The sequence below is a fragment of the Pseudonaja textilis genome, chromosome 4, assembly GCF_049901715.1.
Source record: "Pseudonaja textilis isolate UNSWEBS1 chromosome 4, rPseTex1.2, whole genome shotgun sequence".
Classification (NCBI taxonomy): Eukaryota; Metazoa; Chordata; class Lepidosauria; order Squamata; family Elapidae; genus Pseudonaja; species Pseudonaja textilis.
The window spans coordinates 64,729,777-64,747,239 of record NC_141993.1 but is presented as its reverse complement, the minus strand read 5'-3'; the positions used below and the strand labels follow the sequence as shown (position 1 = coordinate 64,747,239).

Sequence of the window (17,463 nt, the reverse complement as noted above, 5' to 3'; positions counted from 1 at the left end):
GAAAATTCTAATGCAAAATGTAATTGCTTGGCTTCTTTAATTGGGAACCATTACCTATCATTTTGTATGTGTGTGTTTGTGTGTTTTAATGATGTATACTTTATATATTTGCAAATATTTTTCAAATATGCAAAATAATTTTATATGTAAAGTTGCTGCCCATATGGAAGCCAAGCCAACTTTCATGCATTCATGGAAAACATTATAGCATTCCAACATACATTATTCTGCAAAATTTTATCTATATGATCAAGAACTTTACTATATGTGTAACAATGCTAGGCAAATAGTTAACAAATGTATAAATCAAATGAAGCCTTCCTCCTATATTGACAACACCTGAAAAGGATTCTACATTTAGTAATAAAAGTGTTCCTTTTCCTTATTGTTATGTAACCATAAATTTAACTCAACTAAGGTATGCCACCAAATAAATATATAGAAAGATGTATATTATATTTGGTCACTTTCTTCAATACCAGACCATGGTGAATAAAGCCTGAAAAATAAATAAAAACTGGAAAAAAACTGCTTAATCTGACATAATCACTTCCAGACCAACCCGAAACAGCTACTGAATTCATTCTGTTGACTTTCTGAATCCTTTTATGTCATTTGTCTGAATTCATGGTGGCTTAAACAAACAAAAGTACCAAAAGGTACTTTTTATAATACATTAAATTAAATGGATAAATGAGCAGCCCCCTCAAAGACACTGCTTTAGCAAATACAGATTTCAACCAAGTAGAAAAATGCCTTTATAGCTGCTTTTTATAATTTTGGAGAAGAATCCTTATATTAAAAAAAAATGTGAATAATATTTTCAAGTAGTATTCCCCCAAATTCCTGTTTTGTTTTAAAAGACATAATAATGTAATGATGCAAGAGTATTTTGAAATTGGTGACAGTTAAGTCATATATACCTTCCCTATGCCCTAAAGTAAACCTTTCCAATCTTTTAAGGTGTATGTAGAATTTTGAAAGCATGTTTCTTGTGCTCTCACAAAACGGCAACCAAGGTGGATATTATTGTACAATCTAAGTAACAAAATGCTTGTTTATCTGAAAATAAACTAGCAAAAATGTCATTTCACCATTTCCAATAGATAAACATCAACTTTTATAAGGAGAAATACTTCTCTATCCATGCATGCACTGAGCACTGCTGCAAGAAAAGTGATGAGGTTTTTGATACCTAATAAATGAAAGTGCCTCAAGGGATATTACAAGCTTAGGGACTAAATCCACAAGAAGTCATTCAGGGTCATGAGATGTTAGGATATAGAATTTCTTACTGGACAGGCCAATGCTACCATCAGACAAAAGTGTGGCAATTGTTTCAAGGAGCAAATACTTCAGAAGGAAGGTGCGATTGCACTTGCTGCTATCCCGTCATTCACCCAAAACTTCCCTGATGATTGCTATGTATATAAAAATAAGAGCTGTGAATGACACATGGATTCCTCCAGAATCCTAAGGCTAGACTGCTGCTTCCAAGTGTGGTGGAACATAAGTCCTATGAATAAACATTTAATCACAAGACTGACTGGCTACTACAGGGAATGTTGGGTGTGTGTGTGCTAATTTGTTCTTCAAGTCAGATCACCAAATGTCTTGGTTTGACCTTGGTAAATAGCTTGATCAACTTCACCCCATTTCAAACAGCCATTTCAATTTCTTTTTCTAAGCTTACATCTTAAATAAAACTAAAATGAACTGGCAATTCATAAATAGTAGGAAGGTTATAGCTGCTGTTCATTAATTTTGCTGCCAATATGGAAGCCAACCCAACCTACATGCATTCATGGAAACTATTATAGCATTCTGCAAAATTGTATCCATATGATCAAGAACTTTACTATATGTGTAACGGTGCTAGGCAAATAGTTAATAAATGTATAAATCAGATGAAGCCTCTCTTCTACATTAACAATACCTGAAAAGGATTCTACATTCAGTATTAAAAGTGTTCCTTTTCCTTATTTTTATATAACCATAAATTTAACTCAACTAAAGTATGCCACTGAATAAATATATAGAATGATATATATTATATTTTGTCACTTTCTTCAAAACCAGACCATGGTAAATAAAGCCTGAAAAATAAACTGTTTAGTTTGACATAATCACTCTCAAACTAATCCCAGCAGCTACTGAATTCATCCTGGTGACTTTCTGAATCCTTTTATGTCACTTGGCTGAATTTGTGGTGAAGAAGTAGCTTAAACAAACAAAAGTACCAAAGGGCACCTGCAGGTTCAGGAACAGCCAAATAAATGAAACCAATTTGAAAAAAGTAGAAAGGTTACAGCTGCTGTTCACAAATTTTAAAGCAAAAGGACAATTAAAGGCAAAGTACTGCACAAAATTCTCTACTATGTAATTTTGTCTCTATGTGCATAATTCTGGACTGTAGCAAACATAAAACACAAAGCTAGGTATGAATTAATGTTGGTAGGCATTCCAATTTTCATTTGTTGCATTGTAATATCATGGACATTTGATTGTCTCTTTAGCATAAACTATACTATTACAACTTATACTACATCACATGTTATATCCCACACATTTTGGGGGGAGGGGGGGATTAAAGAAAGTATTCCTGAATTACTAAGCAGAGCATTCAACAATGAATGACATAAGTGTTGCTGAGAGTATAATGTGAGTGAAGATGTGCTGATTCAAGAATATCTTAGAATATTTTAACAAAATTAACTTTCCATACCTGTTATTTTATTAGAGTTCTATGCTTGTACACCACGAGAAGACCAGATGTCTTTTAATTGAACATTAAACTTTCATTATGGTTATTTATAGATTTTTTTTAAAAAAAATCAAACACTCTTTGAATACTTAATATTTTTTTTGCATTTCTGGAACTATCATTTGCAATATTTCCACATCCTTGGTAATGATAAACTAAACTATCTTATCTGACATCATCTTATTCCTTCTCACATACATTTTGCTGGGCATTTTCAGGCAATATTAATATTAAGGCAACCCTGAGAAGGTTTTTACGATGTAAAAGTTAGTAGGAAAGTACAGAACATTTTCAATCTCTCTCTGAATTAAATCATACCAGAAATTGAGGGAAAAATGAGAAAATGGGGACAATGATATAATTATACGGGTAAATGAGCTGTGAAAGGTTCAGAAGATTACAACATTGTTGAAATATTGCACTGCATCAGAGAAAAAGCTTTAGAGTTTATAACAATCTCCCCGATATCTATGCAGGATATTTAGCAGGCAAATAACAAGCCTGAAAGCGGTACTGCATTTAAAAAGTATGTGAGCCAAGAGAAGCTGTTTTGAACAGTTCCAGTTTTGGCAACTTTTCTTACAATGAAGCAGGAGGCATAGGCTCTTTTGTCACAGCACTCAGGAAAAAAATCTAGTATTGGGAATTTGGGGCATTCAGATCTAAGGCCTGGAAATAAAATTCTCTTCAGCATTTCAGACAGCAAGTCAGAGAGAAGCCCCTAGGCGCCCTAATTTACTCCAGCACGATTTATTTCTGCAGAGTAAAGGCACAATCCAAGGGCTATAAAATAATAATGACTGCACGTATTAAGTCTTTGCTGTGAGACATAAGTTCTTCAAGAAAAAGGCCTTCAGATTTCTGCAAAAGACAAGAAAAGCCAAACCTGCAAAAGTGGGAAATCCTATGGTTAAAATATGCAGAGCACAATTTCAATCTTACAATTATAGACACAAATGCTCCGTTTTTTGAAGGAGTGACTTAAAAACCACCATCCAAAACATACAGGTAATCCAGAGATTTTAACTGGCCTCTTTGTTTTTAAAATAGTCACTAGAACCAAGGCCAACAGAATTCCCCGTGAATCGCAAACTGCCTGCAAGATAATATGCACAAAGTAAAAAATAAACACAACGAAAGAACCTTTGGCACATATGATACCTGCTCTAATAGAACCCAAAAACTTCTATCTAAAAACTGCATTCAGGAATCTTTTGAGAAACAGTAGATGAGTGAGTTGTAAGCACCTGCTTAGGGGAACCAAACTGTAGGGGCCACTGACATTGAAAAGACTTCCAAAAAGAACAATAAAAGGGTGGAACATCAGTAACGGTGCACTCTGTGAGCCAATGGAGGGGATTTGAGAGTTAAATACCTGTATAATTAATGGAGCAAACATGTCCTGGAAAGAAAAAGGGCCATGGGAATGAAAATCATAAATGTAAAGCTCAAAAAGTCAGATAAAAATAGAAACAAGAGGGCACTTTTTTGAAATTCTTAACAAAAGATAAGCCAAACTATAGGGATGTCAGAATATGATTTTGCATAGGTCACAAAAATGTCAATTACTGGTCCTTATGTGACAACAGAGGTTTAACATCAGGCAGCTCTGAATGGGCTGAAATATGCCATCACAGCAATTACAGATTTATAATATTTTAATTCTACAGAACAACTAGAGATCCAGCCTATTTCCATATAAAGTGATTGTTTATGTATCCCATATTTGTAAAGCACAGCACAATTATGCATAATTAGAAAAGAAGTACTTGGTGATAAATAATACTGATAGAAATTGTCATAATGGCAATTTCTATCAGTATGTATTTGGTATTCAAATAATGTGTCAATGTGATCCAAAGGCCACTGGAATAGCAATAGCAATAGCATTTAGGCTTAGATACCACCCATAGCACTTTATAGCACTCTCTGGGCATTTTACAATATATTTCCATATTGCCCTCAACAATCTGGGTTTTCATTTTACTGACCTCAGAAAGATGGAAGGCTGTGTTAACTTCGAGTTCCATCAGGATCAAACTCCAGGCTGTGGGTAGAGTTTGCCTGCAGTACTGCACTTTAACCACTGTGGCACCAGGAAACAACTGTTTCAAACAAATAGATTATTTCTTTACAAAGCCAACTGAGAAAGCCCTAATACTATTGGAAAAAAATGTGACATTCAAACACAATATTAAAAAAAATCAAAAATATTTTTGCGGTTGATACATGGTACTATCATAGATAAAATTCTCTTGCCCATACAGAATTCAAATACAATGTGCTTTATGACTCATCCAGCACAGTTCATTCAGTGAACATATGCTCAGTTAATTGGAGATGTACACACTAGCAGAAACACACATATCTTTGGTGTTTAAAAGCTTAACACATCAATGTCTGGTCTGCCTGATGCAAACATATCAAGCCTGAATTTCACTCCTAATACGCTGTGAGGTATAGTATTCAAATAGAGAATGGTTTGCTGTTGAAAATTCCTACATTCCTACATTTGTAATTAGTTCAACTACCATGTTATGAGAGCAATAAAGGCTAATCCCAGATGGAAAAATAGTATATAAACCACCTTAGCACATTAAGTATTTGTCACATAAGTTTTAACATGATCCTTGCTATGTTTCTCCTATGGGAAGCTTTCACAAGCTTTTGAATAATTCCTGATCTTCCACCTAGATACTCTGACTGTGATCTTTTTAGTTTCCACAAAGCACCATTATTCTCTAGTTCCTACTTATTTCACTCTTCTTTCCACTATTAGGTGACTGTTTGTTTGTTTGTTTTATTGTTATTTAGTGATCCAACATTAAGTTACAGTTGGTTGCTTTAAGGCTTAGACAATAATACTAAGGTTCATTCACATCTGTCACTGTCATTTTTTTTTAATATTCCACTGTAAATTTTATTAAGGTTGTAATTTAAAAAACACAGTCAAGCAATTTACATTTTGCAAATACCCTGCAACTCAATTTAGTCCATCTGTCCCAGTCTGTTACGTGTGAGCAGATCCCCCTTTTTGGAGGAAAATATGAGGATAAGTGTTAATGAAGCTTGACAATAAACAGAACCAAACATAAAAGTGAATTGTGGGCCCCATATTTTTCCTCTTTCTTCCATCCTTTTTTAAAATTTGTCTCCTGTTCTATGAATAAGACCAGGGTACATTACTCTTACCAGATGTCTGAATTGTTATGCTGCAGAAGGCTTTTTAAATCAAGCACTATAAAATTAGGTCAAGAGTTACATGAATTTTGAAGGCCATAGGTTACTATCTTTGGAGTCTGTGATTACAAGCACCTTTGAATTTCTACAAATGTCATAGAATATTAGGTATTGGCCAAGTTAATTTCAGTAATTCACAAATAATTTCCAGATTTATACATGAGCTTTGTTTGTTTGGTTTATTCATTTCATCTACAGAAAAGCATGATTAGTTATAGTTTATTCATCTAGATTCTATTCTTGTACTCTAAACAGGTTATGTCATTGTATACACTAGATGCAGGCTAGCATCTAGCTAGCTTCTGTAAATATGCAGCTTAATGTTTTCTTACCGGACTTCACTATGACATATTGATTCCATCCTGTATACTCTTCAAGAACAGCAAGAAATTTGGTTTGCAATTTAAATTTTTGCCTCCTACAATAGTTCTATTTTAACTACAAGTGGTCCTCATTTAGGGACTGCAATTGGACAGGCAACTTTGATTATTAAGCAAAGCAAACACTAAGAGAAAAATATGTGCAAACGTGCTTATGCTTTTACTTCAGCTTTCTGTTGCTTTTACAATATAACTCAAATATAAGCCAAAACTATAGAGAAGGTTTCTGGAATTCTACTTGCAAAGAAGTGAAGTAAAAGGACAAACCTTATAGCTCTTCCCCTTCTCCCTTGTCCTTTGGAATGCTCATCCGGATGCTGGTATAATTAATAATAATTTATTATTGTATTTACTTTTTTTTTAGAAGAAGGGATTTACAGAAGTTTAAGTAGGCACATTATGGGTAACATACATCAGAAGAAATGCAGTAGCATCCACTGTTTGCCTAGTGTCATAGCAGCTAGGAGCCAAAAGCCACTTAGAAAGCAAAGCCTTTAGTGTGAAAGTGATTAGGGCCTTACCAATGTTAGGCAGCAGCAGTAAGTGGCTAATTAAGGTCATAGAGCTGAGCTTGTTAATTTGGGGTTAGTACTTTTTGGAGACCTGCTGCATTGCAAAAAAAAAAAAAAGCATGTCAGTAAAAGGAAGTTTGTTTAGACAATCTGCTGTGTGAGGTGAGGGAAAAAGAAAAAAAATGGGTCAGAAACAGGACAACATGTACTAACTGACTGAAGGGCAAGAGCTATGTTGTGAAATTTGTAAATGTGGGCATTGGATGCAAAAAAAATTTTTTTAATACATTTTATTAAGTTTCCAAATTTTAAAAACATTAAACTTTATACATTGTTATCAACATCAAGACATCTTTTGCATCTCTTTGCATTTTTCAGTATATGTATTTACTTATTTCTTTACCATTACATCTTACTCTTACAATAAATCAATATATTTTATCCTTACATCTCAATCTTGTCCATGGTATATTTACATATTTACATATTCCCTCATTCTTTTTCTAATTGCCATTTTATTTTCTTTTAATTTCTAAACCACTCATACCAGGCATACCAGGCCCTATAATAAATTGAATCTTCTCTGTCTTCTATTTTCATCGTTAGCCTGTCCATCTCTATACAATCTATTATTTTTTTTATAACCCTGCCTTCCAGTGGAACCCTTTTTTCCTTCCAGAGTTGTGCGTACAAAATCCTTGCAGCAGTTAATATGTGTAACATATCTATCTATTTTATTGCATTTTTGTGTTATTATACCTAATAAAAAAGTTTCCGGATTAAATTCAATTTTCTGATTCATGATTTCTTCTATCCATTGTCTAATTGTATTCTAATATTTTTTCACTTCCTGGCATGTCCACCAGGTATGAAAATAAGTGCCTTTTTTCTTTTCCACATTTCCAACAATTTGGGTCTGAGTTAAACATTTTTGCCAATCTAGCGGGAGGAAGGTGTCATCTGTAGAACATTTTGTATTGATTTTCCTTGTATGCTGTGGATGTAATTAGTTTGTAATTTGATCCCCACATTCTCTCCCAATTTTCCAGGTCTATATTATGGCCAACATTTTTCGTCCATACCACCGTCTCTTTGACCACCTCCTCTTCCATTTTAAAATGTAGTAGAAAGTTATATATTCTTGAAATCATTTTCTTTTCCATTTCTTGTAGAATTTTATCTAATTGATGCTTTTCCATACAGAAACCAAATTGTTTTTTGTCCTTCTGATATCTCACATGGATTTGCATGTATGGCCACCCATCTATCTTTATATTTTGTTGCTGTAATTCTTGTCTCATTTTTAATCTTCCTTCTGTGGCTAATAGATCTTTGTAATTTCTCTTTTTTCCCAGATCCATTGCATTTGGGTAGATTTGTGCTTCCATAGTTGACAACCAGTTCGATATTTTAGTATAATGATTCTTTTTAATCTTGTTCCATATCTGAATTAATGAATCTTTAATCACGTGTCTCTGAAAATATGCATGCTGCTTACATTTCCCATCCCATAGAAAACTATGCCACCCTCTCTGCAAGTCGTGACCTTCTATCAACAATACTATTTTCCAGGTTGATCCAATCCATAGGCGCATCCTGATAATACATTTCCCAGTCAGGGAGTCCAAAGCCACCCCTTTCTCTTTTGTCCTGTAACAATTTCATTTTTATCCTAGCTTTTTTCCCATTCCAAACAAATTTACTTATTATTCGATCTAATTATCTAAAAAAAGGTTTTACCCAATCTTATTGGTACAGTTTGAAAAAGATATAGCATTTTTGGTAGGGTAGACATTTTAATTGTCACAATTTTCCACAGTAGTGATAGCTGTAATTTCCCCCACATTTCCAATTCTTTTTTGATTTGTATTATTAATTGGTCATAGTTATCTTTTTTGATTGAAGAGCATCTTGCTGTTAACCAAATGCCTAAATATTTTACCTTTTTCACACTTTGCATTCCCAATTTTCCTTCTATTTCTTTTCTCTTTTTTTTGCTTATCTTTTAAATTTTTAATCAATAATTTTGTTTTGTTTTTATTAATCCTAAAGCCTGCAACCTTGCCAAATTCCTCTATTTCCTTTATTAATTTTACTACCGTATCCTCTGGGCCTTCCAGAAAAAATACTGTATCATCGGCAAATGCCTGTACCTTATCATGCTACTTTTTAATTAAAGCCCCTTTGATTTCTACATTTTTCCTAACGTTTTCCAATAAGTTTTCTAAGGTAAGAATAAAGAGGTGACAGTGGGCATCCCTGCCTTACTCCCTTATTGATCTTGAATGTTTCCATTCTGTCACCGTTCATTATTACACTGGCCATCTGTGTCGTATAAATTGTTGAAATCAATTTAATAAATTTATTGCCAAATTGCATGCTTTTTAATTGTTATATTATGAACTGCCAATTAATATTGTCAAATGCCTTTTGCGCAACGAGGAAGACCATTGCCAATTGTTTTCCTGGGTTTGCTTCATAATATTCTATTATATTTAATACCATTCTGGAATTATTTTTAATTTGTCTATTCAGTAAGAATCCATTTTGGTCGCTATGAATGATCTGGTTAAGGGTTTTTTTCAATCTTTCTGCCATTATGGACATAAATATTTTAAAATCAACATTTAAAAGGGATATGGGCCTATAATTTTGAATTAATTGATGGTCCAAATCTTCTTTTGGTATCAATGTTATGTATGTCTCCCCCCCATGACTTAGGTAATTTTGCTGTCATCAGTACCTCATTATAGAGCTCTAATAATTGCATTTCTAATTTTTCTTGGAAGGTTTTATACAGTTCCCCAAGGAGACAATCTGGTCCCAGTGTCTTATTGTTTTTCTGTTTCAGGATTGCCTCTTGCAGTTCTCTTAATGTTATTTCCCTGGTTATCTCTTCTTTATCCTCTTCCGGGATCACAGGTAGCCCTTTTCCTTCTAAGCAATGTTGGATATTTCCCTCTGGTACATCTTCCCTATATATGATTCCTCAAAAAACCTTTTAACATGTTTTTTCTTTTCAGTTTGATGTTGTAGCATACCATCAGCATCCTTCAATTGTTGGATTGCTCTTTTTTCTTTTTCTTTCTTAAGTCTATAGGCTAGCCACCTTTCCAGCTTATTTGCATGTTCAAAATAATTCTGTTTTATCTTTTTCATGTCCTGTAACCACTCATCTTGTGCTAACATATTCAATTTATGTCTAATCATTATCCTCTCCATATTTGCTGTCTTATTATGTGGTGTTTTTTCTAGTGTTTTTTCTAACTCCTTAACAGTATCTAGTAGTTTAGATTGTTCTCCCTTTTTTCCTTATATCTACGTATATTATATGAAATTGCTAGGCCCCTGACATATGCTTTAGTTGTGTCCCATAGGTTTGGAATTGATGTTTGTTGTTTTTTGTTTTCCTTCGAAAAGAACTACAATTATTTTTCCATCATCTTAATACATTCTTTTTCTTTTAGGATCTCCTTGTTTAACATCCATCTTCTGGGTTTTTTTTTCAATCTTTTCCAAATTATTTTAATGGGATTATGGTCCATCCATGTGTTAGATTCAATTTCTATTTCTTTTATATTACATTCCATTTCCCCATTTGTCCATAACATATCCAATCTTGACCATGATGTTGTGTGTGGTGCTGAATAGTAAGTATACTGTTTTTTGTCTGGATTTCTTTCTCTCCATATATCTTTTAATCCTAATTCTTCTGCCATTTGATAAAATACTTTGGGTAATGTTTTCCTTTTTTTCCCTGATTTTCATTATTGTAATCTTTTCCTATATTTGCTATAGCATTGAAATCACCTAGCAGGCATATGTTCTCATATTCCTGTTCTACTAATTTTCTGTATAGTTTGGTATAAAAATTTTCTTGTTTCTTGTTCAGTGCATATATCACTGTCAATAACATTTTCTTATAATTTATATAAACTTCTAACATCAAAATCCTACCCTCCTCGTCTGCATATACCTGTTTTGCTTGTAAATGTTTCCTAATATATATTGCTATCCCCTCTTTTTTTGTTGGGCTAGAGATACGTATAAATCTCCTAACTTTGGTGCTTCTAACAGTTTACTTTGATGTTTCTGGATATGTGTTTCTTTTTTTTTTAAACAAATTTTCCATGTAGACATATAAATTCCCTTTAACAAATTTCACATTATTTCTCTTTACTCTTATTCAATCACATTTCTTTTCTATATTTATCTGCTATTCAATCATCATATTTATATTTCCCTCTGGCTTGTTTACAATTGTTCTCATCTGGCATTCCTCCGAGATTTTATTTAATTCTCAGTTAAGCATACACACACAAAACACAAAAACATAAAACTTCCTTTTAGAAAGTAGCTTGGCCCCAGATTACCTCTTTTGTATGGACTTCAATTAACTTCATGCTCTTCTTGTATACCATTACCTATCTTGTTTACCATTCTATATCTTCTATATAACTCCTCGCCACTTTTCCCTCTTCTTAATTCTATTTTATATATTTCATCTTGCTTAGTCAATAGTTTTATATCTTTTGAAAAAAAAATTCCATTTACATCTATCTCATTCCCAATATAAAAAAAGTTACTTTCTCCTGAAATCACTAATCAGAGTATGATGCCTTTCTATCATTCCCCTAAATTGAAATTTGAAATAACACCTAAATCCCAATCTGATTCTGCTTAGTACATTACTATTTCAAAAACAGATACTATGATAATAAATCTATAATAACATCAGCACATTAGCCCGTTAAACTCTATAGTTAAACTAATATTTTAAACATTTCCTTTAATATTTTATTAAAACTTAAAATCATTCATTATTAAACATTTTAACATTGTACTTTAAAATTTAAATCTTTTATTGAATCTTACAAAAATTCTAATTTTCTATTTTCAATACAAATACAAATACTACAATACTATCACGTGTACTTTGCAGAATCCCTTTTTTTTAAAATCATACATTACCCTTTGTCCCTAAAAAAAAATTTCTTTTTCCCATCTTGTTTTATACCTTTGTAACTTTTTTCCCCCTTTTCCCTTTCTTTCTTGGCCCACCTAGACTTTTTACCCACTCCTCTCCAAACCTCCGCCTTCTTGGTTTCCCCTCTGTTGTATTCTTCTTTCCTTTTGCTTTCTAGCATTATATTGTTTTTGCATCTTATTTTTCTCTTTCATAGATATTTTTTTAAATCTTAAGTCTTTCCTTTTCCCTCCTCTCTTTCTCCTTTCTTTCTTAATCAAACTTTTTAGTTCATTAAAAATGGCTTCTTCTTTCTCCACTTCTTCCAGCTGTTGTTGAATTTGCTGACACATAGCAAGTGCCATTTCTAAAAAACAAAGAGCTTCTCCCATAGCATCCTTGCCTTCTTTCCTTATTTTTACATATTGTTTTTTAGTTCATCGAGAAATAGAGCCATTATAAACTTTTTCTTCCTCTTTTTCTTTATCCTCTTCTTGTTGTTAAGCCAATCAAAATATTTCCAAACTTAAAACAATTCCCCAAAGTTCCAAAGTCATCAAACAGTCCAGGCAAAGCACAAACTTCTTCCTTTTGCAGCTTCTCTTCCTGGGGTAGTGTCAATTAGGGAAAAAAACCCAATCTGTATTTTAAATCTTTTTTACAATTAGCTTCCAGTCTCTTAATCTTCAAGGCATCTCCTCCAACAAAGTCTTAATATAATTTTTTTTTCCAAGCCTCTCCCTTCCCACTTATAACAAAGGGCTTTAGATTTTTACCTTCTATTAGAAGGCAGATTTTCCATGTCCATTTGTTAGTTCCATAAGGGAGGGAGAGTAATTTTCCCTTTCAGCACTTTCCTTCGCCGCTTTAGAAAACCTCCATTGGGAACATTGTAGCATCCAAAAAAATAGTAATTTTCCAGGTATTAAATATGTCCTTAAAGTCCCGGTTCAGCCAAGAAAAATTTTCATTTTAAAACTTCCTCCTTCTTCCTCCTGCACATTCTTAAGCCAGTTGCCGGCTTCTTCATGGTGGCCATTGAGACCGCCGCTCCACCGCCTTGAGAAAAGGGGGTTATTGCTGGCTGGGGAGGGGGTCTGCGATACCCCTCAACCCCTGTCCGGATCCCCCCTATCTTCAGCTGCCCCAACAGGGCAGCCTTATCCTCCAGATCTGTCAGGATCGGAGGCACCAAGACGGCTAGCATGGCAGGGATCACGGAGAATCGCGAATCCCTGCCGTCACTGAAGCCTGGCAAACCGGAAGCTGGATATGTGTTTCTTGAAGGCATATAATATCTAAGTTCAGTTTCTGTAGTTTAGTTATTGTTTTTTCTCTCTTAATTTGTGAATTTAAACCATTGGTGTTAATGGAAATCAATTTGATTTCTTCCACCATCTTACTCTGTACTTGTTTCTTGTTGAAGCTTATTTGCTCTTATTTGGTGTCTCGTTCTTACACCTTCTCTTTCCACTTCTTCCTGCTCTCTTTCCTCTTGTTCTGTTTCTCTTTCCTCTTCTTGGCTCCTACTTTCCACTTCTTCTTTGCTGTTCTGGTCTTCTCCTGATGCCATATACAGTTCAAAGAATTCCCTCGCTTTTTCTATACTATTTTAATTTTTTTATCCTGCCATGATATTAACATTCCCTCTGGGATGAGCCATTTGAACAGGATGTTATTCTTATTCAGTTGGGTGGCCAGGAATCTGTATTTCTTTCTATGTTCCCTTATTCTTCTTGGAATTTGTTTCAACATTACAATTTCTGTTCCCTTAAATATCAGTGGTTGATCTCTTGTCACTTTGTATATCTCATCTCTCAGTTGTTTCTTTGAGAATTGTATATGAACCTCTCTTGGAAGTCTAAAACATCTTGTATAGTTCTATAGTTGGTATATATTCTATATACCTTGTTAGGGATACACCCTAGCAGAATCTGCACAGCTGTCAGGCAGGCAGGCAAAATATGTGAGATAAACGTTTTTGTAGCTTACACTCAGTAAAACAGATACACAGTGCTAATTAAATAGTTTATTCCGGTAAGAGTTATAGCATAGTCCAAACAGTCCATATATCATTCACTAATTCAGTCCGTCCAGGGATTATTCAGTTGCAAATTCCAGTGTCGAAAAAGAGAGGTCAGTAAACTTATAAATATCAGTCCAGTAATATATCTCCTTGCAGTAGAGATATGAAGAACTCAAAAACTCCTCTCTTCCTTCAGCAACTGAGCAGTAGGGGAAACACGCAGTTAACAAACCATCAATCCGTGCAATCCAGTAATTGTCAGCAATCAATCAGGTTCTCTTGCTCCCTCTTATGGTGGTTTCACACCACACCCAAAATTACATGCTTTGCAGTTTTAAAGTGACACACACTTAAACTTACAATCATAGTTTATATATATTATTTTACCCAAACTACGTTAGGTAACCTATGTTATTCCTAACATTCTCCCCTTTTGGGTAATATAATAATATATATATCTATTTACAACCTTAACCCATAGTCATCACAACTCTCTTTGTGTTTCACTGCACCTTGGGCTTTTGTGAACTGATCAGCAATATTTTGTTCAGTCATACAATATTCCAATCTTATTAAACCATCCTTTACAGATTGCCTTACATTCAGATATCTAAGATCCGTATGCTTAGATCTCGTTTTTACAGCAATATTTGTAGCCATCTGTATGGCTGCTTGATTGTCCTCATACACAACAATGGAATCATTAACAGTTAATCCCATATCCAACAACAACTGTTTATACAGAATTAAATCAGTACATAATAAGGATAGACATGAAAATTCTGCTTCCATTGTGGACATACTTATGTGTTGCTGTCTAATTGACCTCCAACCAATCAATGCTTTTCCTAGTAGTATAGCCATTCCTGAAATTGATTTCCTAGTGTTTATATCTGTTGTAAAACTTGCATCAGCATATGCACTTAAAATCAAATCATCTTTTGGCTCCAAATACAATGCATAGTGCATTGTTCTTTTAAGATATCTTAAGATACATTTTTGCTGCTTGCCAGTGTCGTTCAGTGGGTTCAGCGTTGAATCGAGCCAATTGATTAACGCTATAGGCAATATCTGGCCTTGACCAATTACTAATGTACGATAGACTACCAATTAGCGACTGATAGATAGTCTTATCGAATTTTGAACTCTGAGCATCAGTGCGGCAAAATTCCTGACTCATTGGAGTTTTTGCTGGTTTACAAAGTTCCATCTTATATGTTTTTAGTAATTGATAAATCTTATCCTCTTGAGATATCTTATAGCCACTGTTGGTTTTATTTATTGTCAATCCGAGATACTGTTTTATCTCTCCTAATTGCTTTAATTTTATCCTCTTAGCTAATAATGATATTATTTCAGTAGCTTCATTATTAGTTTTTGTAATTAAAGCAATATTATCTGTAAACAATAATAATGACACTATTCCATTTGTCTCTCTTTTAAATAAACATGGATCAGCTAAACCTGCTTTAAACCCTATATTGTTTAACTCCTTAACAATATATTGGTTCCATTCGTAACCAGATTGTTTCAATCCATAGAGACTCTTTTTAAGTTTCCAACAGTCATTATAAGTTTTATCATCCTTAATTCCTACAGGTTTCTTTAGGTATATAGTGTGCTGCAATGGTGCATGCAGATAAGCAGTTTCTACATCTAAATGATTTATGATATAGTTTTTCTTAGCTGCCCACACTAAAGCTGCTCTCAAAGTTGTTGCTTTTAGATTCGGTGCAAACACTTCATCATAATCACATGCAGTTTGATTAAATCCTTGAGCTACCAACCTAGCCTTATGGGTAACAGTCCCATTTTTACCTGTTTTTAATTTAAATATCCATTTACAGCCAATGGACTTTTCACCTGGAGGTAATTTAGCATTCTCATAGACTCCCATCTGTTTTAATGAATTCAGTTCCTTTTGCATTGCTGTATGCCAATTCTCTTGATCCTTCGCAGGATACATTTTTAGTTCTTCCACAGTAGTTGGAATTTTACTAACCTGGCAAACTACACTTGCTTGGTACCTATCAGGTGGTCTGCTTTCTCGTGTTGACCGTCTAGGTAGTACAGGGCTTACAGGTAGACTTTTATCTATCACCTGTTCCTGGTTATCTATTTCTTCTTGTTTTGGTCCTATTTGCTCTTCCTTTACTTCCTCTTTAATTGGACTTTTCTTATTACTGATATGGTGGTTTGGTCTTTTGTAGGTTTCTATAATTACATCTTTATTCGAATCTTGCTCCAGTTTTTCCCATCCTACATGTTCCAGGAATTGTGCACTAGCACTACAATAAATTCTAGTTGTATCCTTTCTCAGAACCTGTAAGATTTATGGTTAGATTTGTAACCTACAAAAAATAATCTTTTAGCCCTATGCTGTCCCTTATGTCTCAGTTGTGTAGGAATATGCACCCATGCTGGTGCTCCAAATGTGTGCATGTAGCTTAGGTCAGGTTTTCTACCATGCCACCATGTGAATGGTAATTCACCTGTTGTTGAGTTAACAACATTATTCAATATATGATTACCACACATTATTGCTTCTCCCCACAAATTTTCAGGTAATCCTGAATCCGACAACATAGTACGAGCCATTGCCTGTAGTGTTTGGCCTCGTCTTTCTATGAAGGAATTATGTTGTGGCCTATATGGTGCAGACTTTTTATGTTCTACACCTGCCATCTTCAGTCTATTTTGGAATTTATTATTTATAAATTCCGTACCATTATCAGTTACAAGAGTTACTAGTTTCCTTTTAGTTTTTCTTTCTGCAAACTTCAACCAATTAAAGAAATTTTGATATGTTTCCGTTTTACTCTTCATTAAATAACAGAAACCATATCTAGAATAATGATCCATTATACTTAATATATAACGAGCACCTCCCACACTTGGTTTTTTAGGACCTATAATATCAGCAAATATGACCTCTAGAGGCTCTTTAGTTTTAAATCCATTAACTCTATTTGCTGGTATTACCTTGCTTTTTTCTTGACTGCAAGCATTGCAGTGCAAATACTTACTGCAAGGCTTCATTTTTATATCTTTAGACAGTTCAACCGTTTGCTTGAGCATTTTAAAATTTATATGCCCTAAACATCTGTGTAACAAATGTATGCATTCATCATGAGGTTTAACGTTATTATACACTGTGTTAGCCACCTCTAATTGATTATCATTTAACACATACAATTCACCTTTTAAAGTTGCAATCACTTTTTTACCTTCCTTTTCTATTATGCAGTTTTCTCCCCTAAAGGTAACTACATAACCTAGTTTAATCAAAACTCTAACCGAAAGCAAATTAAACTTAAGTTGTGGTACATATAACATTTTTACATTTTCTTGTATGCAAGAACAATATGCAGTACCTTCAGCTTTTGCTTTAAGTCTCCAACCATTAGCTAACAATATCTGCTGTGAACTCGCGGACATCTTAATAAATCTTTTCTTATCTTTCGTTATGCAGTGTGATGCTCCACTATCTACAACCCAAAAATTATTATTGTTCACAGTTTCGTTGCTATACATGGCTAACTCTAAGCATTTTTTATCCTTTTGATGCCTTTTAG

At 33.9% G+C, this 17,463-nt stretch overlaps 1 long non-coding RNA gene across 1 annotated transcript in view; it reads right to left on the bottom strand.

Moving 5' to 3' along the window:
- LOC148125868 (uncharacterized) overlaps positions 1-5,555 on the bottom strand; it is a 65,993-nt gene extending 60,438 nt beyond the window's left edge. Inside the window, exon 1 of the long non-coding RNA XR_015743582.1 lies at positions 4,756-5,555. This is a non-coding gene — a long non-coding RNA (uncharacterized LOC148125868). The remainder of the gene's footprint in view (positions 1-4,755) is intronic.
- Between the last annotated feature and the right edge of the window lie 11,908 nt (positions 5,556-17,463).